At 41.0% G+C, this 27769-nt stretch overlaps 1 protein-coding gene and 1 non-coding gene across 4 annotated transcripts in view; one reads left to right on the top strand and one right to left on the bottom strand.

Annotated features, from left to right (window-relative positions):
* LOC119646149 (cGMP-dependent protein kinase, isozyme 2 forms cD4/T1/T3A/T3B) overlaps positions 1-27769 on the top strand; it is a 533343-nt gene that overhangs the window by 165221 nt on the left and 340353 nt on the right. Inside the window, exon 1 of one of the 3 annotated variants that reach the window (XM_038046510.1) lies at positions 14337-14532. The exons of the other annotated variants lie outside the window; for them this stretch is intronic. The gene's annotated coding sequence lies outside the window, so the exon portion shown is untranslated. Of the gene's footprint in view, positions 1-14336; positions 14533-27769 lie in introns of those variants that run through there. 3 annotated transcript variants of the gene reach the window in all.
* On the bottom strand, positions 23829-23900 carry Trnah-gug. The gene has a single exon. It is a non-coding gene; the product is annotated as a tRNA-His (tRNA).

The raw sequence follows: 27769 nt of genomic DNA, 5'->3' as shown, positions 1-27769 counted from the left end.
AGGCGCGTTACTCAGGATATCTGCCATCCAATCAGCAAGATAACTCTCTCACAGTCGAGCTTCAGTTAGATCATATAATACATCGTCCTCGTCGAGGCTCTACAGCTTATTTTGGGCCTTGGTCTTCAGGATATCCTTCTTCCGGCCATCTTAATCCATCTATTCATCATCATCAACGGCACAACAACCGGTATCCGGTCTAGGCCTGCCTTAATAAGGAACTCCAGACATCCCGGTTTTGCGCCGAGCTCCACAAATTCGATATCCCTAAAAGCTGTCTGGCGTCCTGGCCCACGAGATCGCTCCATCTCAGGCAGGGTCTGCCTCGTCCTCTTTTTCTACCATAGATATTGCCCTTATAGACTCTGCGGGTGGGATCATCTTCATCCATACGGATTAAGTGACCCGCCCACCGTAACCTATTGAGCCGGATTTTATCCACAACCGGACGGTCATGGTATCGCTTATATATTTCGTCATTGTGTACGCTACGGAATCGTCCATCCTCATGTCCCAAAAATTCTTCGTAGGATTCTTCTCTCGAACGCGGCCAAGAGTTCGCAATTTTTCCTGCTAAAAACCCAAGTTTCCGAGGAATACATGAGGACTGGCAAGATCATAGTCTTGTACAATAAGAGCTTTGACCCTATGGTGAGACGTTTCGAGCGGAACAGTCTTTGTAAGCTGAAATAGGCTCTGTTGGCTGACAACAACCGTGCGCGGATTTCATCGCCGTGGTTGTTATCGGTTGTGACTTTCGACCCTAGATAGGAGAAATTGTCAACGGTCTCAAAGTTGTATTCTCCTATCCTTATTCTTCTTCGTGGTTGTGTTTGACCAGTGCGGTTTGATGTTGTTGGTTGATTCGTCTTCGGTGCTGACGTTCCCACCATATATTTTGTCTTGCCGCCATTGATGTGCAGCCCAAGATCTCGCGCCGCCTGCTCGATCTGGATGAAGGCAGTTTGTACGTCTCGGGTGGTTCTTCCCATGATGTCGATATCGTCAGCATAGGCCAGTAGTTGGGTGGACTTGAAGAGGATCGTACCTCTTGCATTCACCTCAGCATCACGGATCACTTTCTCGAGGGCCAGGTTAAAGAGGACGCATGATAGGGCATCCCCTTCTCGTAGACCGTTGTTGATGTCAAATGGTCTTGAGAGTGATCCTGCTGCTTTTATCTGGCCTCGCACGTTGGTCAGGGTCAGCCTACTCAGTCTTATTAGTTTCGTTGGGATACCGAATTCTCTCATGGCCGTGTACAGTTTTACCCTGGCTATGCTATCATAGGCGGCTTTAAAGTCGATGAACAGATGGTGCAACTGTTGTCCATATTCCAACAGTTTTTCCATCGCCTGCCGCAGAGAGAAAATCTGATCTGTTGCTGATTTGCCTGGAGTGAAGCCTCTTTGGTATAGCCCAATGATGTTCTGGGCGTATGGGGCTATCCGGCCTAGCAAGATAGCAGAGAATATCTTATAGATGGTACTCAGCAGGCATTGATTCGCTGTCCCATACCTTGAGCACAAGTTGATGAACCACTTGGTGTAACTGGTCGCCTCCATATTTAACCAATTCGGCTGTAATTCCATCGGCTCCTGGCGACTTATGATTTTTTAGCCGATGAATTGCACGGACTGTTTCTCCTAAACTTGGTGGTGGCAGTATTTGTCCGTCGTCTTCAGTTGGCGGGACCTCCAACTCGCCGATGTTCTGGTTGTTCAGTAGCTCATCAAAGTACTCAACCCATCGCTCTAATATGCCCATTCTGTCGGAAATCAGATTTCCCTCTTTGTCTCGGCAGGATGAGCATCGAGGTGTATAAGGCTTCATCCTGCTGACTTGTTGGTAAAACTTGCGCGCCTGGTGCGGTTGCTCCCTGTACTTTTCTAGTTCACAGACTTGTTGGTTCTCCCAGGCTTCCTTTTTCCGTCTGTGAAGTCGCTTCTCCGCTCGACGGAGTTCGTGATAAGTCTCTGCGCGTGCCCGCGTTCTTTGAGAATGCAAAATTACTCGGTATGCGGCATTCTTCCGTTCCGTTGCTAGCTTACATTCATCGTCAAACCAGCCGTTCCGACTCCTTTTGCGGCTGGGGCCAGGTATATTTGTGGCCGTATCCTTGATAACGTTCTTCAGGTGGATCATTTATTGATGCTTGATCTCCAGGTCCTCTGTTGACTGCGGTTATTGCGGCATCCATTTCCATCTTATAGGTGTCGCGGAGGGTTGTGTTGTGGATGGCTTCAGTGTTCACTCTCACCTGATTGTCAGAGGGGATTCTAGGTGGTATTGTTATTCGAGGTCGGAGCACCATGCCAACGAGATAGTGATCCGAGTCTATATTGGCCCCCCTATATGTTCTGACATTCATCAAGGCTGAGAGGTGGCGGCGTTCGATCAACACGTGGTCAATTTGGTTGAAAGTGGTCCGGTCTGGAGAGGCCCACGTATGTTTGTGGACCGCTTTCCGCGCAAACCAGGTACTTCCAACAACCATTTCGTGTGACCCTGCTAATCGAATAGTCCGCAGTCCGTTATCATTTGTTTTTTCGTGTAAGCTATGGGAGCCAACGTATCGCCTGAATACGGGCTCCTTCCCTACTTGGCTGTTAAAATCCCCAAGTATGATTTTGATATCATATCTGGGACAGGCTTCGAGGGTTCTTTCTACTGCCTCGTAGAAGGTATCCTTCTCCGTCTCTGCAGTCTCCTCTGTAGGGGCGTGAACGTTTATGAGGCTTATATTTCTAAACTTGCCTCGCAAGCGCAGAGTGCATAGCCGTTCGCTTATGTGTTCAAAGCCGATAACAACAGGTTTCATGTTTTGGCTGACTAAGAAACCTACTCCGAGCACATGGTTTACTGGATGACCGCTATAATATATGGTGTAGTGGCTCTTCTCCAGGAAACCGGTCCCTGTCCATCGCATCTCTTGCAACGCTGTTATATCAGCCCTATATTGGGACAGGGTATCGGCTAGCTGCTTATCAGCTTCATCTCTGTACAGGGAGCGCACGTTCCATGAGAAAATGCGCAAATCGTTGTTCCTTTGTCGTTGCCGGGTCCGTCGTTTTAAAATCCGTCCTATCTGAGGCTCCTGTTGTGGCTTCGTAACAAGTTGTTTTCCGTGTAGGGTTGTCAGCCCTACCCAACCTCCAACCTGAAGGACCAGTTGGTACAATTTGTCCCGTTTTTAGGCGCGGGAGACTCGCCTTCATCCTCCTCCGTCTGCAGCTTTTCGTCAAGAAAGAGGTCCCAGCGGTCACCACGTGGAGGTGGAGATAGGGTTTGGTAGTAGAGCTGTTGGTGTTGGTTCAGCAGGCATTTCCCAGGTTTTATGCTCCATCGTGGGTACCAATCCACGTTTCGCCCCGGGACCTATACTACCCTTTGACCATCTCCATCATCACCACAATCCATCTATTGCGTCCTCAAATTTTGGCGTCCGAGCAGTGATGCGCTGCCATCAACGTTCTTCTGCCCTCCCTTCGAATACCCTTTTAGGTACCCGAATGTTCTCCATACGCTGAACGTGGTCAGCCGGTTGCAACTTCCAAATTTTTTTTTGAATTTGATGACTTCACGACACATGGTTACGACATTGACCAGTTTTTTTTGAAGTTTGTGTTAGGGCCCTTGTTTCATATCCGCAGCATAGCACAGGTCTTACTATGATTTTGCATACTAGGAGCTTTGCATTCCTGTCTATCCAATTGATGTTCTGGGTTGGCAGCTGAATGCGGGGTTTTATCTCGTCAAGTTTATTTCCATTTTTCGTTAGTTGTACATCCCATTATATAAATTTATCTACGTTTTCTACGTTGTATTCCTCAATCGTTATATTTTGTCTAGTAGGCGTCATTTTTTTTGCTTGCGTGATAATTTTCGTTATTTTGTAGACCAACTTCGGTTGGTGTTTTATCCTTTACTGATGTGAAAGGCCGTGCTATGATGTTTATGTCGTCTGCATAAACGACCATTCGACAAGGCTTACAGAGAAGCAAGTCTTTTGTGTCCACAGGTTCCTTTCGTTCCTTTCGCCCCAGTGCTAGATTGAAATGTAGAAGTTACAGCCCACCTTTCTGTTTTACCCCGACGTTTGTCTCAAACGAGTCTGTCAGATCATTATTGACTTTGACTTGTGCTATTTTGTGGGCCATTGTCGTTCTGGTAAGGCTTATCAGTTTTTCTAGAATTCCCAAATCAAATATTACTTTGTACAGTACATTTCGGTCAATACTGTCATATCGTTGCTTAAAGTCCCGGAATATTTTATGAACATGAATGTTGAATTCCTAGCATTTTTTTTGCATCTGATTGATCGTATATAGCTCGTTAATAGATGATCTTCCAGTCGGAGAACCTACTTGGTATTCAGCAATCTTATCGGTGTAGAGCCTAATTCTTTTCTCTAAAACTTTTGTAAAGATTTATGAGTTCATATAAGCGGTCGATATTGAACTTGTGAGGGGATTTGCATCTCTTCAACCTTGCGAGAAGCAACATGTAAGCGACTTCAGCCGACCATTAGATGGCGGTCCCTTTCGAAGCCGATGTCAGCACCTCCCTTTGTTGTCTTTTAGATATTCCTAAATTCACTATTGATTGAATTTGAATGCTCGTACGATGTCGGCCAGTTAAAACCCAATTGACCTGATGCCAAGCTTTGTATTCCAATGACAAGGCGATGGAAGCTCTAGAAATCCACAAATCCCCACGACTATCATTACATGCCCGCGCAGTGTTCTTTGAAACCACCTTGACATTCAGATCATGATCCACAATGCCAGCTTGAGGAACGCTATCATGAATTATTTGTAATTGTTCATAGAAACTATCCTTCTATATTGAAAATTTCAATTGATCCATAGTACTGTACAATTGTGATGCTTCTTAACCTAGACCGCAATCTTACAGTCAAAATCCTGCCAGAAACCGGCTCCCTGTACGAGAAAGCGCAATTAGTACAGAATCACATTTTCGCTGGAGGGTGAGGAATCCTCTCCAGAACCCTATAATCTCACTTCGTTCAGCTCCAAAGTGTCCACCTTATACCGCTGGAACTCTTGCTGGGGTTGGAGAAATTGAGCACTCTGGGGATCCTCGATGCTGTTGTCGAAGAACATGCGCGCATTTTAATCATAACCCTTTGTCGATAACCAAAGCTTTTCGGCCTTGTTGTCCTTTCGACAGGAATAAAGTTTCGAAATTTCATCATCATCATCATCAACCGGTATCTGGTCTAGGCCTGCCTTAATAAGGAACTCCAGACATTCCGGTTTTGCGCCGAGCTCCAGCAATTCGATATCCCTAAAAGCTGTCTAGCACCCTGGCCTACGCCATCGCTCCATCTTAGGCAGGGTCTGCCTCGTCTTCTTTTTCTACAATAGATATTGCCCTTATCGACTGGAAAGTCCCGGAAGGCTGGATCATCCTCATCCAAACGGATTCAATGACCCGCCCACCGTAACCTATTGAGCCGGATTTTCGTCGTTATGTAGGCTACGGAATCGTCCATCCTCATGTAGGGGGCCAAAAATTCTTCGTAGGATTCTTCTCTTAAGCGCGGCCAAGAGTTTGCAATTCTTCTTGCTAAGAACCCAAGTCTCCGAGGAATATATGAGCACGGGCAAGATCATTGTCCTGTACAGTAAGAGACCTTATGGTGAGACGTTTAGAGCGGAATAGCGTTTGTAAGCTGAAATAGACTCTGTTGGCTGACAACAACCGTGCGCGGATTTCATCATCGTAGCTGTTACCGGTTGTAATTTCCGACCCTAGATAGGAGAAATTCTCAACGGTCTCAAAGTTGTATTCTCCTATTTTTATTCTTCCCGTTTGACCAGTGCGGTTTGATGCTGTTGGTTGGTTGGTTTTCGGTGCTGACCTTGCCACCATATATTTTGTCTTGCCTTCATTGATGTGCAGCCTAAGATCTCGCCCCGATTGTCGCCTGCTCGATCTTGATGAAGGCAGTTTGTACGTCTCGGGTGGTTCTTCCCATGATGTCGATGTCGTCAGCATAGGCCAGTAGTTGGGTGGAGTTAAAGAGGATCGTACCTCTTGCATTTACCTCAGCATCACGGATCACATTCTCGGGGGCCAGGTTAAAGAGGATGCATGATAGGGCATCCCCTTCTCGTACACCGTTATTGTTGTCGAATGGTCTTGAGAGTGATTCTGCTGCTTTTATCTGGCCTCGCACATTGGTCAGGGTCAGTTTCGTAATTTGCAGGCTTCTATTCCTTTTAGTCGCTTTTTACCGCAAGTGGGGAATACAGCTCACAGGGTCTAAGTTGCCCTCTGAGTGGTATTTCGAGTATTTTTTCCCAATTAAAGGTCTTGCACTTAACAATGGAGCAAATCTGGCAAACTTACTTGAACTTTGTGAGATAATTGCATGGCGGTACTGAAATAATGTTGGAAATCATCGATACTCAATGTGATTCTATTTTTACCCAGGAGTATGCTGCACCGAACAGTTCATTCATTTATTAGTAGTGCTCCTGCATGGATTTTGTTTCGTCTCTTAGACTAGTTATTTCGTTTCTACATCCTTAATCAAACTATGAGTTATTCCTGTTAACGTTAATTCATCCTTCTATAATAATCGTGAATTTTTGGATTTGGACGATTAACGCATACGATTTTCACAAACACACAGTAGCTATTTAAATGAGTACTCAACTCGGTATAATGCACATAGGTATCGAATTTTTCTACTGTTTGGTTCGCCGCAAACTTATTAAGGTTTTGTGTAAACAAAACCTTATTAAAATCGGTTTATTGTCTGTCTGTCTGTCTGGCCGCCACACGCATTTTTCTCAGAGATGGTTGTAGCGATTCACACCTAATTTGGTGGAAAGGTAGGTGGGAACTGCGATCGCTCACACATACAGTGAGTTACATGCTAAGAAGGGGGTGTAACATTTTTTTCATCAAGTATAGTCATGTGGGGTACCAAATGTAGTAGTACTTTCCGAAGCCGGTATTAGTTTTGTCATTTGTTGAAAAGGTGAGGAGTGCGGGGGTCGAAATTACCCTCCATATCGAAATTTTGTAGCAATATAGGCTATAACATAGAGCATGATCCTACGTGGAAATCGCACTATTACTAACAAAATTATAAAAGGTCAAAATCCCAGTATCACGCGAAAAGCGTTGTGCCAGAGGTCTCTCCGATTCATCGCGCTGCAGTATTACAGACTGTTACTTGTATTGTCATTTGTGTCTCTTCCAATGTACGAATAATGTGAGGAAACATTCCAAAAAGTGGGGATTGATTTGCCTTTTTAGAAACTAATAAAGGACCTGTTTGCTAACCTAATGAGTGTTGTTCTTAATCAGGGCGTTTATTATTTTTTTGATAAATTGCCAAATGTTTTTTGGGACTTGATGAATACTGTTAATTTGAGTGTGGATTATGAACATTGAGTCCTTTTCCTTGGAGATAATTCAATACATAGGTGATTCTGGACAAATCAGACCAATATCCAAGGAAGCAGTTGTAAAACCTTGAGGAGGCGCGTCTTCTCTGTCATTAACTTGGAGACATTTTTTTCAGTTTGAAATAACACATATCAATAAATTAATAACAATTGACTCCCCTGAAGCCATCCTTCTAGAAACACCATTGACCGCACACAGGCGCGTCTAAAAAACACAAGACTGTCAAGTCAATACATTTTGAGACAACATTCGTGTTTATATGCAAATTTTAAGTGGATACCGATTGACTTTAATATTCATTGAGGTTCAGCCATGCGAGCTGTTGGCTATGTTGCACGCATGTTTCACAACGAAACCGCCAATGACTAACCAACTTAGTTTAGAAGTTGAATGCATTGGGAATTCAGACCCCATGAAATGTGCACTAGCAAGGCACAGATGCCAATTCAAATTTAGATCTAAAGATAGCCATCATCGCGGCAATTGCTGCTTGAATTTGAGCCTAGCATTGAACCTTTATGATTGTTTGGTGTTAATTATAAGACACAGCTAGATGTTTTCAACAGCTCTCTGGAATGGTGTCTTAAACGTGTCAACATTTTGAATAGAAGCTTATAGGGGAGATTTAATCGATGATCAACAACCTATTATTGTTGGATACAGGAGAATGCCAATTATTGTAGGTATATCGATTACATTATAATTTTGCATAAAAGTTAGGAGGCATTTATTTTGTGCAGTGGACAGGTGCGACAAGTCAGAATGAGGGGCTACTTTCCTCTGTTTTGTTTTTATTTGTGTTTATAGTAATGATTAGACATTTTGGTATCAAAATCAAGATAGCATTATTGAAACACTCTGTAAAGTTCCCCGCGTTTTGCTAACCGAGCTGGAGGTTCAATAACCAGGCAGTTTACTGGATTTACGCTACAGCTCTAGGTTGATGTTCAAATAAATATCCGTAAAATTATTGAATGAACTGCCTTTATATTTACAGGATTCAATCCGCAAAAGCGGAGATATGTCATATTAAAATGGTAAATTCATTGTATTAGTCCCCAATTGGCGATTGGTTTCTGCTTCAAAATATAGGCTTCCTAGTTATGAGATATTCTATCGGCATCAGGTTGGCGATGAGCATTTTGTGCATTTTCATTTTTCTTGTTTTTAGGTATTTCTAACCAAAAACCTTAAGTACACGAAATAATCGATATAATCGGTTAATCGACCGTTCTTAGGGATGTTTGGTATCTCGTATCTCGTCTCTATGGTACACCTAGTGCTATATTTTCGAATGAAATTAGTCTGGAAAAAGACTGTGTCAGTTGATGGTGAGTTAACTGTCAACAGGCTTTACAATAATCAGTCCAAGTTTAACGTCCAAAGTACGCCTACAATTGTCTTGAACCTACCTTGAAGTCATATTCAAAAAATATCCAACCGAAAAATCATGAAAAAACCATGGTTGTGTCTCTCTAGGTCTCAAGATACACTCTGAGCAGGTATAATTGCTCAAATAAACTTAAGAGTAGTATATGGCTCTTTTTCAGAAGTTGACTGTAACCCGTCACTCCCCCCCCTTTAATTCAAGATAGAAATATAAAACTTTTCGGTAGTGTAGGTTATAATATGGAGCAGCAAACTGGTAAATTTGCTGGAAATATTACTATTATTAACACGGTTACATTAATTGTCAAGCTGAGTTGCTTGATTTCGTATTCCAGGCTGGGAATTCTAGTTTTTCTCAGGGATATTTTGTTTTATCTTTATGCTTCTCCTGCTCGTTTCCAATTATTTGGATACAAGTGAATGACCAAAATACCATGCTAGGTTGCTCGTTAGCTACAAAGATAAAGTTATAATTGTTATAAAACAATTGGTAAATGATCAGGCAAGTTTCCTTCTAAACTACGTAGGCCTGCGTTGTGCAGCCGTAGGGGCATAGAAAGACAATCCGGGCCCGAATCCCGACAAAATTTCAAGTACTTTATACATGAGAATTGCGATATTGAACTTGATCGAAAAAGTCAGGTATGACTAACGTTAAGATATGTTAATTTTGGAAAGTATAAAATGGCTCAATCGAGTTCCGAGAGGAAAATCACAAATTGCAATCGAATAGATTGTTTTGAGGTAAACCCAAATAGATGAGGAGAGAGTTTCGGAATTTTTCTGCGGGAGTGCAGAGTGCAGATAGCTGGTGGCCATCAGATAGAAACTGAAAGTCCTAGAAGAAGGGTTTTTATTTTTTAATGAATTAAGACAAAGAATGTTGTTGACACGAGCTAGTTGTTAATATAGATACGAGTAAGGCCCCATTGGAATTCAAGAATAAATTGATTATCTAGATATATGGTGCGCTCCGATCATTCTGCTAAATGCACGTAATAAGAAGAGATTTCTCCATTCCTCCTGCCAAACCTCTCCGAGCAAATATTATTAACGGAAAGGAACAAATAGAAAACTATCCGCTCCTTGCTGTACTAGAGTGGAGAACACTTATCGATGAAGGGCACTTAATCCAAACCCGATATCCGATATAAGCTGGATTTAATCCATAGGCTCAACTTATTCAAACTACAGATGCCAACGTATATTTTCCTCTCTGGTTGAAAAGCCTTAAGGCATCTCATGTAAGATCATGCGGAAAATAAGATTCTTTCTCAGCCTTTGTCCCGTTTAGAAGCGGGAGAGAGAGATGGTACAATAAATTCCATATAATAGTGCCAACCTTTAGAATTTGCCTGGTGAAAATTGACAATAATGTGTTGTCGGGTTTCAAAATTGCATTAGCTTGCGTAACATCACTTTCGTTAATGTGGATCGCAAGGAGTCTGTCCCTTCGAAAGTTGCGTCTGATAGCTGCTGCATTTTCTCGCAACCGATCAAAATCAACGACATGCGGATAATTCCGAACACTGCTTAGGGCTATTTCACCATAATCTTAGTGAATTCATGCGTCACCCAAAAGTCTGGGGCAAAAAACATCGGGAAAGGGTGCTGGCAAGTATTTTTTAAGTTGGCCATGAAGCATTTTCCCTAAGTTACCTTTAAAAGATAAGACAGCTGCAGGGCAATAAAACGATTATATTATATGATAAACAAAAAAAAGGCCGGATATGATGACAAAAAAGTGCTCTAACATCACGATAATGTACCAACTCACACAAACAATGACTAAATTGAACGGTGAAAAGTGCAGTGTGAACGACACAGACAGATGAAGCTAGGCAATTGCTTGTGGATGTGTCAATAAACAAAACATGTGCTGTTGGAGTGTAACAAACCCCAGGGAGCCCGATCTGAGGCTCCTGCATTCCGACAGGATTACAGTATGGTGTACCCTTTCAAGAAATGGGATCATCATCATCATCATCAAGGGCGCAACAACCGGTATCCGGTCTAGGCCTGCCTTAATAAGGACTCCAGACATTCCGGTTTTGCGCCGAGGTCCACCAATTCGATATCCCTAAAAGCTGTTTGGCGTCTTGACCTACGCCATCGCTGCATCTCAGGCAGAGTCTGCCTCGTCTTCTTTTTCTACTATAGATATTGCCCTTATAGACTTTCCGGGCTGGCTCATCCTCATCCATACGGATTAAGTGACCCGCACACCGGAACCTATTGACCCAGATTTTATCCACAACCTGACGATCATGGTATCGCCCATAGATTTCGTTGTTATGTAGGCTATGGAATCGTCCATTCTCATAAAGGGGGCCAAAAATTCTTCGGAGGATTCTTCTCTCGAACGCGGCCAAGAGTTCGCAATTCTTCTTGCTAAGAACCCAAGTCTCAGAAGAATACATGAGGACTGGCAAAATCATAGTCTTGTACAGTAAGAGCTTTGACCCTGTGGTGAGACGTTTCGAGCGGAACAGTTTTTGTAACCGTGTGCGGATTTCATCATCGTAGCTGTTATCGGTTGTGATGTTCGACCCTAAGTAGGAGAAATTATCAACGGTCTCAAAGTTGTAGTCTCGTATCTTAATTCTTCCCGTTTGACCAGTGCGGTTGGGAAATGGGATCAGCGAGCCTTAGTTTTTTGAATGAGACAACCGAATCATTTTTGTCAATTCAGCTCGCTACATGACCATGATCCAGGATTTCTTGTCTGAATGAGATGAGTCTGAACTGGAAGGGGTCTGGTTTAAGCAGAATGGACCCACAGCCCACACAGCAGGGATTGTCATGGATTTTTTGAGAGCAAGGTTCTTCTGACGCCTTATCTTTTTAAGAGGAGATTTGAACTGGGCAGTGCGCTTTCCTGATTTGGCCCCTTGCAATTTTTTCTGTGGAGACATCTCAAATCCAGGGTTAACAATGATCACCCTACGACCCTGGAAGCCCTCAAGAACAATATCCGGGGGAATACCGCAGAAATTCCTGTTAGAATGCTTCAAATAGTGCAAGGATTTTACAGTGCACACAGGGCGCCGGAGCACATTTGACTGACGTGTAAATTAAAATTTTCAAATTTATAAACCCAAAAGGAGTTGGAGGAACGCTGCAAGAAATGTACTAGTTTAGAAAGGAACCACCGTGAATAGTACATCCAAATGTTTGGCCCTATATGGTATATCGAATTAAATAGTTCACATCCCTGTTACATAGAATAAAAACTAAATATGTATTGTTTGTACCGGTAGATAATATAACACTGAGATAATAGAAACAAAAATCAAGCCCAGGTAAAAATAATGCTGAAAATCTCCGGTGAAAATTACGTTTACACATTATCCCTTTTTTTCATTTAAATTTCTAGGTCTGGTTCAGGGAACCACCTCCTCTTTCCCCTCTCTCTTGTTAAACCTAAGGATCCGATGATACTTGCCATTCAAGTGGGTTTTTTAAGCATGTGGGACACCCCGCAAGCTAATGTGAAGGGGTTATCTGTGGGTAATCAAATTCTGGCACGCAAGTGGTAAAGCTGGCTGTTTTTTAAAGCTTTGTGTAAAACAAAACCTTATTAAAATCAGTTTACTGTCAGTCTGTCTGTCTATCTATCACACGCTTTTTTCTCGGAGACGGTTGTAGGAATTGACACCAATTTTGTTGACAAGATCGGAACTGTGAACGCTCACGCATACTGCGAGTTACATCCTTTTACGTCGAATTTAAGAGGGGGTCCCCATACATGCAAAAAGGGAGGTGTTAATTTTTTTTTCATCAAATTTAGTCATGTGACGTATGAAATGAAAGTTGTCGATTAGTATTTTCCGGAGCCGGTCTTAAGTAAACTTATTTGAAAGATAGGAACTGCCGGGGGTCGCAAGTCATCATTTCTTTAATTGACCCATTCTCAAAAATTACCCAACCGAAAAATCTGCAAAAAATCAGGAGGCTGCCATTGTATGGTGCCTAGGCTCCGAAATACCCTCCACATCGATATCTGTTCAAATAGAGTCAATTTGCTGGAAAACCCTCCTTAATTTCATCCTGGTATCTAATATAGAGCATGAACCTACCAAGTTTGGTGGGAATCGCACTATTACTAACAAAGTTATAATAGGTCAATGTCATCATTAATGGATATTCTCACATAATATATGCGTATATTGCGTGCTAGGTACTAATGGGGCAAAAGCACACCCTTTATAAAAGAAATACGCAAAACCTTTCATACCTGAAGCGCCCAGCTTCCGGATTCCCGACTTGTTTCTATTTCCTTTCATTTTTTTCGTTCACGCTGATTACCAAGACGGTGGGCTAGTCTTTGCCGACGGGAACTTCGGCGGAACTGCACCGCTACAAGTCAACGACAGCGTACGCTATGGAAACTCCTTCACAGTGCATGTGTCAGGTCACCTTACACTTCAGCACCCTGGAATTCTTATCGTCATTTGCGCAACCCAAAAAGTTCGCAGTGGTGCCGATTCGCTTGAAACTTTGTTTCAATAGGTTTCAGACACGAAAAGTGGCTCACGGAGTTATTTGAGGGTGCTAAAGTGGAGAAACTAAGAATAAGGGAGAAATTTGCTTAAAATTCAATTTCAAACAATGAAAATGAGAACAGAAGGTCTAAATAGCTGTGCTCAGACTAGAGGGGCTAATATGGAAATATGACGAGGTTTCGTTTGATCGGTGGGGAATGGACATCACATTTGATTACTTGAAGTGAACATTGGTGTCTTGTCAACTATGACCTTATAGTAAAGTAATACAGTTAAGAAAGGAGAAACGTTGAGGATACCTTTTCTGCGAAAGATACTGTAAAGGGCAAAAAAACGTGGCACATTCAACAGATGTTGCTTATTTATTGTGCTGCGATAGGTCAGTTCCGATGATTCCGCTCAATCAACAAGTGAGGAATTTTGATAAAATTTCCACAACTTTGAGGTAACATTCGGCTGCCTATTTTCCGAGATAAAATGGGTATTAACGGAGACAAAATGGCAGCGATATCATTACCTGCATAACCATGGTTAACTCTCCAAAATCACGCGTGCGAATTGAAAGGCTATGCACATACTCACAGGAGGGTGAATAGGTTTAAGAAAACTGCATTTTTCAGTTGAAATGAGCCAGTTATAATCGATTCGATCCAATCAATACTTCCTTATCTTTTTTACGTAATCAAGTACGTATGGGTACTATTTAAACAAACGCTTTACCGGTCAAAATATTGATAACATTGCCAGCGGCCGGCACAATACTGATAATAGCTTTTTTGTGTCGTAAGCTAAGCCCTCATCGCTCAATTCCATACGTCATAAATTTGTAGTCTGTAATCTGTCCGCTTCGTATGTTGCTACGTTCTTTATCTGGAACTCAAAATCATGCCAATCGATGGTTTGTTACAATAATAATGTTTAGTACTGTGCATTGGGTGTTGTTATCGTTGTTGCTTCTATAATTTTGCAGTGGAAGAACCGCGAATATTTCTGAAAAACCACGCAAGTGAAAATTATTCTATATCTAATTTAATTTTATGGTGGCGCGTAATCTGGATTTTGAGTGAATCATTGTTTTTGTGCGGTCTTTGTGGTTTCATAATTGTTCCGATTTGATTGAGTGTGCCTTGGTTCCTTGCTGATATGAATCAGCAAACTGATTGCAACTGGATGTAAAATTTTGCAAAATGTAAGGTTTTCTAGAAACTGGCGAATTCGATTGACTGGGATTTTTTAATTTGACACACTTTTCCCCAATATTTACTAAAGTACTTGATAAAAGTCAAAGTTGTTCATTAAATTTCCACAGATAACACTGTGAGAGATTAAACTCAACTTTGATAAGTTTATCATGACACCTTATTTGAATTGTTAATAATCGGGAGTAAATAACGTTATTCAATATTTGATGACCATAATTATCCTTCTCCAATTCGACGACTAGACAGTAGAATTGGTCGAAATAGTGATGAGTGTTCATTAAAGCTAGTTAGAAGAAAATTAGTTCTTAATTTACTTTTAATAAAGCTAAAAATCAATTTCGAATCAAGGTAGCCCACAAATATACGGTGCCATCAACTTAAGTGAATGTGGTGACATTATTCAATCTATCTAATAATTTAAGGAATATTTTATGAAGCTTGAGTGAAATTATAAAACACTTGGAATATCAATTACAGTCAGGAGTAGTTCCATCGCATCTGTGGTTGTAAAAGAGTTTTCTAAGGGCTACTGCATTCGTATTTTTTTGGAATGTTAACATCATGTGCGAGTGTCATAGTGAAACTACCTAAGAAAGGGGCCAATGCTACATAAAAGTTCGATAATTTATTCAGGACTATCTATGATCTTCTAATTGTGAGATTGTGAGTGGTTAGTGTATTGAATAGGGATCATTAGAGGTGCAAGATCATTACAAATTTCTTGACGTTGAATTCCCTCTTCCTCCCTGTGGATCAGGGTCATCCCCTTTTTTTAACACAAAGAACTCTTTGAGGATTATATTTATCTAGATCCATGTAGAGATTAACAAGATCATTACAATTCAACACTGTTCTTTTTCTCAGTTGCTACTCAAAATTATGATGACTCCGTAATGTAAAGTAAGAAGATAGTAACAGGTTCTTAGGAAAAAGGAGCTGCATCTACCCGTGAAATTTGAAATATTAATATAAAGTGGTTGTGTTGTAAATATCGATAAAATGGGATCTGGATCTGTCTGCCCTTTTCAAATTGAGCCTAACTACCTAAACCTAAAACGGCTGACTTCAAATGTATACCTGGTAAACAAAAGTTTTCTTTCCTTTTACCGGTTACGTTATATTTTAGTCTGAAAGAAACGTTTATAATATAGAATAGCGTTCATTGGTATTCGTGGTTGTCGCTTTCGGACAAGAGTTGATTTTGTGATCACAGTTGTGCTTCCCTGTGTGAGATTATGTGACTTCTTATACAAGGTCCACACCCTTCATACTGTTGAATACAAAGCCAATGTAAAAATTATCACGTAATTAGATAAGACGGCATTAATTCCATCCGTTTAATTCGTGAGGAATTTGGGCATGATACAAGCTTCCAACAACACCACTGTGAAATCCTTGCAAGTTGGTCAATCCAAAAAGGAATCAGACTGAAACCTTTGGTTCTGCAAGAAACGAAACTCAGACGTTTCTAGAACTTTCCGGTTTTCATATCATCATAAGAGTATAGTTTGGGACTAAGCTTCCCAGCATAAGCGACTTGAGATGAGCAAATCTGCCGACCTACCTCCTTCGGATAAAAGCACTTGATGACATTAACCGAGGAACAACACGACGACTAGTATACTCGGTAATCAGTTGTGTTTACACTGACTGAGGGAACAATCGATTCCCGAAATATGGTATTTGTTTAAAAAAAGACAAATTGTAATGAAAAAAGAAGATCTTTCATTTTCTTTTTACTAAAAAATTGTTGTTTTAACTTTTTGACCATACTGTATCCACCGCCTCTATTGGTGGTTCGAAGCAAGGACTCAACAAAACTCAAGCATTGTCGATTAATTTTTTACCTACCTTCAATAAGAAAGCGGAGTAAATCAGCTAGTTTCTTCGAAGGTGAATAACGGATGCCACTATTTCTACTTCTGTTTTATTAGTAGTTGAAACAGAAACACCTATTTAAATGGCACGACAGATTTGCCCATTAGCACTGTGGACTTCGGTTATCGACTCTCAGTTCCTCTTTCACTAAGGTCAGCTAAGTACACTACCAGGTGCGTTGAAAAGTATGTAGGCTAACACATAGCTGGCGCTATTAGTATTAGATCCATATAATTTTTGGTGAATTCTAACCTTCAGAAGACACGTGTAAAAATTTGACAGCCGTCAAACTATTAGTGTGTGGGATAGGGCATTTTGAGTAAAGCAACTTTTGTTAGTTTGAAGAAAATGGATAACAAGGAATTTCGTGTGTTGCATTGCTTTTTGGTGAAAAAAATAGTGTTGCAGTCAAGGCTTGGCTTGATAAACATTACTCAGACTTTGCACCAGCAAAATCAACCGTTAAGATGTTTATTAACTTTAAACGAGGCCCAATGAGCACAGTGGACGATGCAAGCAGAGCACGCCCCAAAGGGGCTGTTGTCGACGAAAATATCAAAAAAGTCCACAAAACAATTTTACCTTGGCAAAATGAAATTGATCGAGATAGCTGAGGCTCTAAAGATATCAGAGGAACGTGTTGGAAATATCGTGCATAAATGTTTGGGTATGCGAAAGCTCTGTTCAAAGTTCAAAGACAACAAACGAGACGAATTTACTTATTTGTCACGGAATTTTCTTTTCATACTCTACTGTTGGATAATCTGTTGGAAGCAATAAACCACCTTTTAAAGAACTTTTTCCTTGTCAATCAAATCGTCGAAACAGATAGGTTAGATTATTCCACTTCTATTACATAATCCAAACGACATCCTCCATTGCTGTGTAGCCTTTTTTATTCCTTTATATGTCTCTATTCCAGTTTGTTTTATTTTGGTGAATTTACCACATCGAAATTAGCTGGAGTATATTTTTCTTAGGTCCCTCCTAGTGGCAGTCGCTTTGCCGACACTGACGGGTTCAGAATTGGCTCCACAATCCATTGCCATAGTAAACATCATTTCAACAAAAATTTACCAATCGGATTAGAATTTTTTGAATAAAATTCAACCAGGACATTTCCTGCCGTTCATTCTTTGAAAATAACGCATGTCGAGAATTATATTTTGGGTAAAAAAAACCTTATTAATATCGGTTACTGTTTGCCTATCTGTTGATCTGGCTGCCTGTCTCAGAAACGGTTGTAACGATTGACACCGAATTTGGGGGAAGGTGGAAATTGTGAAAGCCCGCGTATGCCTTCTAGGTGGAACTTCAGGTAGGTCTCCATACATGCAAAAGAGAGGTGTATATTTTTCTTTTCACCAAGGAAAAGAGAGCGCGGGGGCTAGAAAGTGGGCATTTGTTTCACGAATCCATTCTCAGAATCTACCCAACCGAAAATTCTGGAAAAAAAATCGCGAAGCCGCTACTATGCGGTGCCTAGGCTCCGAAATGCCCTCCATTCTGATTTTTGTTCAAATAAAATTAATAGTATATATACCATAATTTTTAGCAATTGAATGTAAAACCCCCTTAAGTTCATCCTAGAATCATGAAATTTAGCAGTAAAATAGGTTGTAGTATAACTAGGTTTGGTAGAAATCGGACTAACATAATTATAACAGTCGTCGCTTCAATTATAAGACTTGTCAGTGTCACGCTAAAGTGAATACTCTGACATAATATATGCATATACCTATATTATGTGCTGCCTGAAGTATCCAGGTTCCGGTTTCCCAATTTTTCTTCGAATTCAACTTATCGTTATCTGTGGGGAATTCTTCAGCACAAAAGCTGTTTATTCCTTTATCCCATCCAAGACAGGATCTCCCGTTTTTCCACAAAAGTTACTTTTCCTTTTCTTTTCCATTTTTCCAATAACCTTTGTTCTTAACCAAATTTACCTTTCGGCACTCCAGGTGTATTATTTTTACGCAACATAATTATCACTAGTTCAAATTTCGGCTGATGTCGCATAATATATACTTTTCCAAAATGATGCTTCTCTCCTTTTTTCACTTTCTTAATCTTGGTATTACTTTTATTTTATTGTAACGTACTGAATATCGGAAGAATTGGTTCCCAAAATACAGCATTTGCAAACAATAAAATTTCTTTTAGCCAAAAATGGAACAAGCATCATTTTTCTCGGGCGTTTTGTATCTTGAATGGTCCCCATTTATTCCTCTCTTGGCTGCTTGCTCCTTCGCCAAGGCTTAAGACTTACCCTTGTCCATTTAGAGTTTATCAACCAGCTTCTGCTGTAGCTTCCTTACTTCCTCTGTTCTTTCTAATATAATATGAGCATATCGTCATCAAATTGTTGTACACATACATATATTTTTTTTCTCCTGAACTGGTGCGATTATTGCGCAAATCGTATTCTCCAAATTTGGTCGCACCTGAAAGCCTTGTGCCCCTGTCGTTGAGAGCCCCAGCGACGCAATACGGAGGACCTTGATAGAAACGGCATCTCTAGGAATTTGGTACGCCTGTTTCAATCTCTCTACGAGCACGTGGATTCATTGCAGTTACATCCTTACAAGTTCAGCGAACTCTTCCAAAAAATGGATTAGTCATGATTTCCGCTCTCTGCGATACTGTTTTATGCAAATGAGCGAGCAAGATCTAGCTCGAAGTGTTCAAGCCAAGGCTTTGCCCTCCGGATAGTGTCGTTCGACTTTGTAGGGATGACAGGATGTTATTACCACCCCCAGTTATTCGTCAATTCGAGGGAGGCTCGCAGCGCCTGTGCAAGCTGCTGTAACAAATTCTGATCCATAGCAGAGGAGTCTCCAACGCGCAGTATTTTCCTTCGTCAAAGGCCTGGTTAGATCATAAGCCACTCTACTTGCAAAATGCAAACAGAGTCTTCCAGAGACCAAACTGTCGGTTTTATTAAGAATGGCTGTGGGGTGGTGGAGGTTCCTCATACATGCAAAAGGGGGATGTAAATTTTTTTTTTCATCATACAATAGATAGTCATGTGGGGTATCAAATGAAAGGTCTCGGTTAGTACTTTTCGAAGTCGGTCTTAGCTTTGATATTTGTTGGAAAGGTGGGGATTGCGGAGGGTTGAAAGTGATCATTTTTTAACGAACCCATTCTCAGAAACTACTCAATCGAAAAATCTTAAAAAAATCAGGGGGCTGCCATTATATGGTGCCGAGGCTCCGAAATACCCTCCATACTGATACCTGTTCAAATAAAGTTAATACTAGTACATTACTATAATTTTTAGTAATTGACAGTAAGTTCACCTCAGAATCACAATGTAGGCTACAGCATAGAGCATGATCCTGCCAAATTTTGGGACAACCGCACTATTACTAACAAAGTTATACTAGCCCAAATCTGTCGCTCCTCTGCAAATTCAAGACTATGAATGTCAATATCACTTGAAAGTGGATATTTTCACATAATACAGGGTGCGGCAGCATAACTTCCTGTTTTCAAAACTCAATAAAAACTACTGTATGCATCGGAAAATATTTATTTATTTTTTATAATGTAGGTACATGTCTAAAGTTTTTATTTATTATACATTGTTTTGAAGATCAAATCTGTTAGGTGAAGTCCCCCATTCTCCATACATTGCGTAAACCGATTTCTGGCGTTTGTCATGACTCTTGTTAGCATAGCAGGTGTTATGTTGGCAATTTCTTCTTGGATGTTAGTCTTCAAATCTTGTAGGGTTCTTGGACGGTTCACATAAACACGGGATTTTGAAAAACCCCATAGAAAAGAATTACAAGGGGACTGATCGGGAGAGCGTGCCGGCCATTCCAAATCGCCTCTAATTGAGATAAGGCGCTCTGAAAAGTGTTCCCTCAAAACAGCCATCGATGCTCTTGAAGTGTGTGCTGTTGCACCGTCTTGTTGGAACCAAGTGTCCACCAAATCCAAATTTTCTAGCCGTGGGAAAAAAGATTATGTAGCATGTTTACATACCGGTCCGAATTCACTGTCACTGTAACCTCATTTTCCTCAAAAAACCAGGGACCAATAGTTCCAGCTGAGGAAATTGCACACCACACTGTGACGTTGGGTGAATGCAAAGGCTTTTGATGCAATTCTCGAGGGTTGGTGTCAGCCCAGTAGCGCATGCGTTTGTTAACCGACCCACACAAATGAAAATGGGCTTCATCGCTAAAAAAACAATAGCACCCTCGGGAACGACATCAAGAAGAAGCTCACACGCGTTCATCCGAGAATTGAAGTCACGTTCTGAAAGTTCCTGCACTATCGCCATCTTATAGGGATGAAAATGAAGATCATCACGAAGAATTCTTTTCACAGAACGATCGGATAGTCCAAGGGCAGATGCGTGTTTGCGCGCAGAACGCCGTGGCGATCGCAACATTGACGCTCTCACTGCTTCAATGTTCTCAGGTGATCAAACGGGCCGATTGACTCCAGTTCTTCCTTTTGTCGCACTTGCAGTTTGTCTGAATGTAGTGACCCATGTAACAATTGATTTGCGGTCTGGAACGGGTGCCAACGGGGCTAAATTAAAGCGATTCCGAAATGCACGCTGTGTTGCAATAACCGAACATCCGCTTGAAAAGTAAACCTCAACGGCAAAGGCACGCTCCTCACTATTCCAACACGTAATGGCGACTGAACCGTGTCGGGACAAAATTTTACAGTATCCCCTCTTGAACGAGACCACTAGCGCTCCGCTATGACATCAACTAACTGAGTGGCGCGCATTTTAAAAAAGGAAGTTATGCTACCGCACCCTATATATGCATATTTTACGTGCTACATGTTAATGGTTCGTTTTCGGGCAAAAAATAACTACTAACTACTCAAACAATGATGCAAAATACCTTCTCTAATCACCGTGCTTTCTTTTAATACACGGCATGCTCATATTGGCTTTTAAGAAGTCTATAGTCACCTCGGATCAATTCTTCATCCTTCTCTTCGCGGGAAGATCCAAGGGAATCGTTCGCAGGATTGCAAACGCTGCCTTGCTCGATACTATTCCATATGCATCGCATCCGTTCAGCGTGATCGTGTGGTATAGTGGATTTCACCACCTCTGCGATAAGCATCATCTGACAATATTTTGGTCCCTTTTCCTGCCTTTCCTGCCTTTCCTTTCCTTTCCTTTCAGGTGTCTCTTGATTAATTTTGAAACGACCTCATAATTATCGATCCAGGTTTTGGGAGTATTGTTTTTTCCGGCGATTGGTAATAAGGACACCCTCCTTTTCGTTCGCTACGTTCAGTTTAACCTTTCGTAACTATGCTTTGATGATTTCTCGCTGAATTTATCTAGTTTTCATATTAGATTCCCACTTCGTTCATTGTTTTCACTACTCTGTCTCCCTGCGTACTCATACCTTAAATTGAGGAGGTATCTTATTTTGCCATATGATACTTTTTTCGCTTAGTTCCCTTATAAAGGACAACTTAATGCCTCGTACCAGAACCCTGATATTTCGGTCGATATTGCACCTCTCTTTGTCATAATTATTTTCTGCATTCTCCTGACAAAAGAAACACTGCTCCAGTTTCCTGCCTTATACATTCGTCTCTTATAACACTAGTATTAACTTCGATCCGGAGACTATCCGTAGTTTAGAAGAGAAACTCCGCAATGACTCTCAACTGCCGAGGATAACGTTGCCTTCGGTGGTGACCTCTTAGGAAAAATATTGTAAATAGATACCATGGTAACCACGCTTTCTACTACTGTAGCACTGCGGTCGCTGGGTATCAACAGCCGGGAGCTTTTCCACAACCAAAAATTGCTCGTACTGCCTCGATGTTCATTTTCAAATTGTCGTGCTCATTCTTTGTCTTAGATAGTTCGAACAGAAATCCACCTTTTTAAATCCGTCTATTACGCGTCTCGCTGTTGGTTTGTCTGTCCTTCATACGCATTTCTCTCGGAGGCGGCAGTATATATTGAAATGAAATTTTGTGGGCATATCCGGACTATGCACATTTTTTCGCTGACCTCGTTTGTCAAGTTGGAGAGTGGTCAAAAAATTAACAATGTGAAGATGACAGAACTAATTTTTAATATCAATCTTTCCTAGTCGGAAAATTTGTAAAAAGCAATGAAGATTCCTCCATATAAGACCTCGGCCTCAAAGAAAAGCGCGGTGTAGGAGTATGTCATAATATTGGAAAGTTTGTAGGAAGTCGTAATATAATTAGTTAAGTTATAATAAGTTGAAATTGCTTATTTCGTAATAATTTACTGCACCCTAGAATGGCAGAATCACATTAAAATGAATTCATATACACTATGGCCTACTGGCATTTTAATGGAATCGTCATGTAACTAAGTATGTTCACATTTGAAATACATAAAATTTTTGATACATACCTTAAGTGTTGAATTTTTTGGTTTCCGGCTTATTTTCATTGAGATTAAATGTAACCTGAAATAATAGAGATAAATGATTTGGAATTAAAACCTTAATTAGTGTCCAGTAACATAACCTTAGGCAGTTTTAGTCATAAGAATCCATTCCGTAATGACGCCCTGTTGCATCGGTAGAACCTCTTTTTAGAACACAAATTATTGTTTATTGGGGCAAACCTGAACAGTGGCGTGCTCTCCACTTGCGGCGCTCCATTGAAGCGAACCCTGATTCCAACTTGGATGCATTAAAAGGTGATATTATGACAAGTCGTTATGCGTAAAACTCTAGAAATGACACGTAGGCTTTGGAAATTGGCATTAATTGCCACATGATGGACGTAAAGTTTCTTGTCTATAGCCCCGAAGGGCACATTATATGCGAAATGTACGTAACACGCGAGTTGTATATTTTACCTGCTGATCGGCCCAGGTGTGTTTACCCCCAGGGATGGTGGTTACTTGACTCAGCTATTCCAGAAATCGTTTATTTTTAGATCTAATAGTTATTTATAATTCTTCACAAGAAGTAATTTTTATGACGTGATGTTAAACAGGTACATGTGGTCATAAAGGGTGACGACGTGCTCCGCTTATCCAGTATTAAGGTGTTTGTAGATGGCCTGGAAGCGATTATTTTCAATACTAAAGTCTTAGCAAGACCTATATTATAGTAAATATCATACATGCATTCACATTGCAAAATGACATGAATATGTTAAATATAAATGCCTCCATCTTTCCGTTCTGTTCAAATTAAAAAGGGATGATTAAAAAGATACAAAAATTGGATTCATTATTGAGGACTTCGGGCTGAATATCAAGAAGTTGATTTAATAATTTTTAGAGTTTGTGAGCACTCGGCTTCAAAAATTCATTGAATTCAGTGTCTTGTTGCATCTGCTATAATTTTGCTTTTAGCGTTGTTGGTCAACAGCGCCGAATTTTCTGAATAATTTCGCAAAAATATAGTCAGAAGTGTGCCGTGACCAGGATTCGAACCTGGGTTACTACGGCCACAACGTAGGGTCCTAACCACTAGACGATCACGGCCATTTACTTCTTGTGTCTGTCCGGCACTATCCAAAATAATTAAAGTTAATCTGCTCCACTTTATCTCTTTCTTAATCCAGACGAATTTTTTATAGATACATAGATGGGTTGAATCATTCCGATTGTATCTTTACATAGCGTCAGCTTACAAGCATGCCGGAAAGTGGTATCACATCTGGAGAGACTAGAAGCCAGTTTCACATTTGAATTTTAAACCAATTTTCTTTGATTAGATTATTGTGGAATTCATTCGTTGTGGGGACTTGAATCTTGTAGATAATGAATTGTGAATATTTCTACTTTGTTGAATCTCTCGTTTTATGCTAAATGTTTCATCCGTGAACGAAATGTAAAGATTTGATTTTCAGGCGGACTAATTACTATTTTATATACAAACCAGATGATAACGAAAGTGTTATTATTGCATTTTGGGAAAATATTCACATTGAAATTCATTCCTCAATAAAAACAACTATAAATTATTCAAAAAAAACGATGACCGGTTATGAAGAAGACAGTCATGCCACCGTCTTATGAAGAGAGGGAAATCTTCGAGGTTCCAAAAGAGTGTAAAATTCTATCAGGGATTATAGTCACTTCGAAGACTTCTTATCCGTAAACTTGAGTTAGGTACCATGGGAACATTGCTCTATAAATCTTCGCAAATAGTGGCATAGCACGTGCAATCTCAGACGTCAAGGAAGTATTCCTACAACTAAATGAAGCAGCGCAAGAATTTGCCCTACAAAATGAAAACAAAATTCATGTCCCAATCAAGAAAACAGAAGCCAATACGACAAAAGCTGACAATGTGCGACTTTAATTTTGAAAACGTGTTGAACTTTGTGTACCTAGGAGTAAACATAGCGAAAGATTGTAATGAAAAGGACGAAGTTCAGCGACGAATAATTATGGCCAACAAATCAACTACTCAGTCCTATGGAAAATGAAAAGAAAAAGAGTGCACAAGAAAAATAAGCTCCGAATCTATAAAAGCATCTCTACTCGCAGACGTTAGAGAAGTCCATCGGCAAATCCGAACGTAAAGTTCGAATACTTGCACCGGTAGAAGATGGAGCTGACTGGCGAATTAGATATAACCATGAGTTGTACCAGCTCTGTGGCGATCCAGCAGCGTCGGGGGTGGTAAAGCTACGAAAATTGTTTGAGTCCTTCAATGAGTTGGAGTGGGTGAGATTAGTGAAAAGCTACTGAAATTTTTTGACTGGAGAACGCGATCGAAGGATCGAGATGGCTGGAGGAAGCCTATTCTGGGGGCCAAGGGCCGATTTGGCCTGTCGCGCCTTTGAAGAAAAATAAGAACTTCTAAGACCATGATTGCTGTGTGAATAACACGGGGAGCAGAGTTTGCCTGGCTCAGCTCTTAAGAGCCACCTCGTAGCATTCACAAAGGATGACAAATCCCCTACCAACCCTCCCAGAGACCATTTTTGATTGGTCAATGAGAGAGAGTGTCATTAGCTTGCAACATGTCGCCGATCTGGCCTAGTTGTAAAGCGCACAGTATTCTTGTGGTGCAGCCCGTTGGGGATGCTCAGAGGTGCCGAGGCACTTCGCCTAGGATTCGGCTGACAGTATTGCACACTATAGCGTATTTAGTAAGGAGGTACAGAGGAAGAGGATTTGGGAGGCGATTTCCCGGGCAGGACTACAAAGCCCCAATAGTATCTGCACACGCAGCTTTGAATGCTATTAAGCTTGATTCTACTGTACTTCTTACTCAGCCTCGGCCACCACATAATGAAATCGTAGATTAGAATGAGACGAACGACAACTACCTGTATCCAGAAAATCATCCTCGGTAGAAGACCCCATCTCTTTGAAAATGTTCTCTTGCAGGAATAAAATTATCTACATGTTTTCTTATTTCTGAGTTCTATGTTCAGTCTCCAATTTAATTTAGGATTTATACACATACAGAAAGAACCAATCTTTGTTGATAAGGGGTACTTTTGCCTTGGTGGTAAATAACATCACCTTCATCCTGCGTTCCGCAGACAGACTTTTCCCAACATTCCCTCCATGATTTCACTCATAATGGAGAGAAGCTTCCTTGATACCAATATCACCAAGTCACAGCATAGACTACCATTTTCACCCCGCTCTTGTCCAAAAATTCATTCATCCTCATTGCATCCATATCAACTAGAGCACCGGAGAGATGGCGCCACTCTGGGGCTCATAGCTTTGGTCAAGTGGCTACCTCCCAGAATAGATTGGATTATCCTAGTTTGTAGCATGGATACTATCCTTTACGCAAGACGTACGTTAAAATCGATTCTGGTTAGAGATTCATTAATGTCTTTGATACTAATCTTGTTGAATACTTTCCGGAAGCATTTGCTCAACCATGCTAGTTACCTCGCGAACGGTTTCTATGGATTTTTTGTTGAGGTAAGCGTGCTAAAACTTGTTGGTCCTTCAGTGGATGCCCAGGACGCGTTCTAGCGTCTTCAACATGAAAGATATGAGGCCGACTTTGCCTTGTTCTTCACACAAGTCACGGCGCAACCCTTTCTTAATGTTTCTGGATCATGCTGGCATTACGTCATCTGTTCCCCGAAATTAACATGTGGATAAGCTTTTTATAGCCCAGATGATTTTATTTTTGGCAATTACCGAGTGTCCGGATGGCTCAAGTGGTTAGAGCACTGGGCTGTCGTAGCAGAAGGTCGCGGCTCAAATCTCACTTTTGACAGAGGGGTTTGTTATCGTGAAGGGATGTTGGATACCAGTCGACTCAGCTGAGTGAAATCACAGTAATAATCTCGGGCGAGTGCAATGCTGACCACATTGCCTCCTACAGTATACGGTAGTGTAACGTAACGGTCTTGAATGAAGTGCTCTAACACATTTCAAAGCCCTGATCCAATATGGATTATTGCACCAACGATTATTATTAATTACCGATCATAATCTCACACAATTGGGGCTGCATACCCTCCAAACATGGGTCTGATTCATAGCGGTCCTCCTTAGTAGGAAAGTTCATGTGAACTAGCAACTCCCCGGTCTCACCTTAAGATTCCGTTCAGAAATCCTCGAACTTTGTAAGAAAGGAGGGACTCCTATATTCCTTGGCTGGAAGTTTACTGAGTCTCGCAAATTTGCTGACGTTTTCGATGTTTTGGCAACAGTTTAGCTTCCTGACAGTCTTGTTGGCCCTCTTGCACCTCTTCTGATACCCTTGATGGCTGCCAGTATTTGTATCTGTAGTAGATGTTGAGGTCCTCCCTGATCAGCTTTCTTAGGTTGACCAAATTTCAATCTACTACGGTTGGAATGTTTTTCGCTGCATTTTGCAGTCATCTTATCTTTCATCTTAAATTCAAAATTTAGATTGAAAAATATCCAGTGTAATCTGACAAGCCAAACATGTCGGACAGACATGTCGGTTAGTAAGATGATATCAGAAACCTCTTCCCAACCGACACCGTTCTTCGGACTGGGGAAAGGGAAGGTTGGTCTACTACCCCTATTAGACACGAATAGGTTTGTGTTAGTAATAAAGTCAAAGAAAGACTCACCTCTTTTTTTTGATTTCCCATCTACCTCATTGCATTGACATTGCAGCATATTAACAATCTCCTATTTTTGTTCCAGTGGTGAACGATAAATGTTGTAGTTCTTCTGGCGGAGTTGATTGGTCGTGAACCAGGCAAAGATATATATGCTCTCCACTCACGCCGGTTCCAGTTTGATCACGGTTAGGTCACTGGAAATCAAGTCCGAACACAAGAAACGTGTAGGTTTTCCGGGCAAGAATACGTGCTCTAGATTTGTTGCGATCGATGTCCCTTATCCTTTGATGGTTTTGACAATCTAGTGCATCAGTAACAATCTAACGT

Source organism: Hermetia illucens, chromosome 1 (assembly GCF_905115235.1).
Source record: "Hermetia illucens chromosome 1, iHerIll2.2.curated.20191125, whole genome shotgun sequence".
NCBI lineage: Eukaryota > Metazoa > Arthropoda > Insecta > Diptera > Stratiomyidae > Hermetia > Hermetia illucens.
The sequence above is the reverse complement of the archived record's forward strand: the minus strand, read 5'-3'. Positions and strand labels throughout refer to the sequence as shown.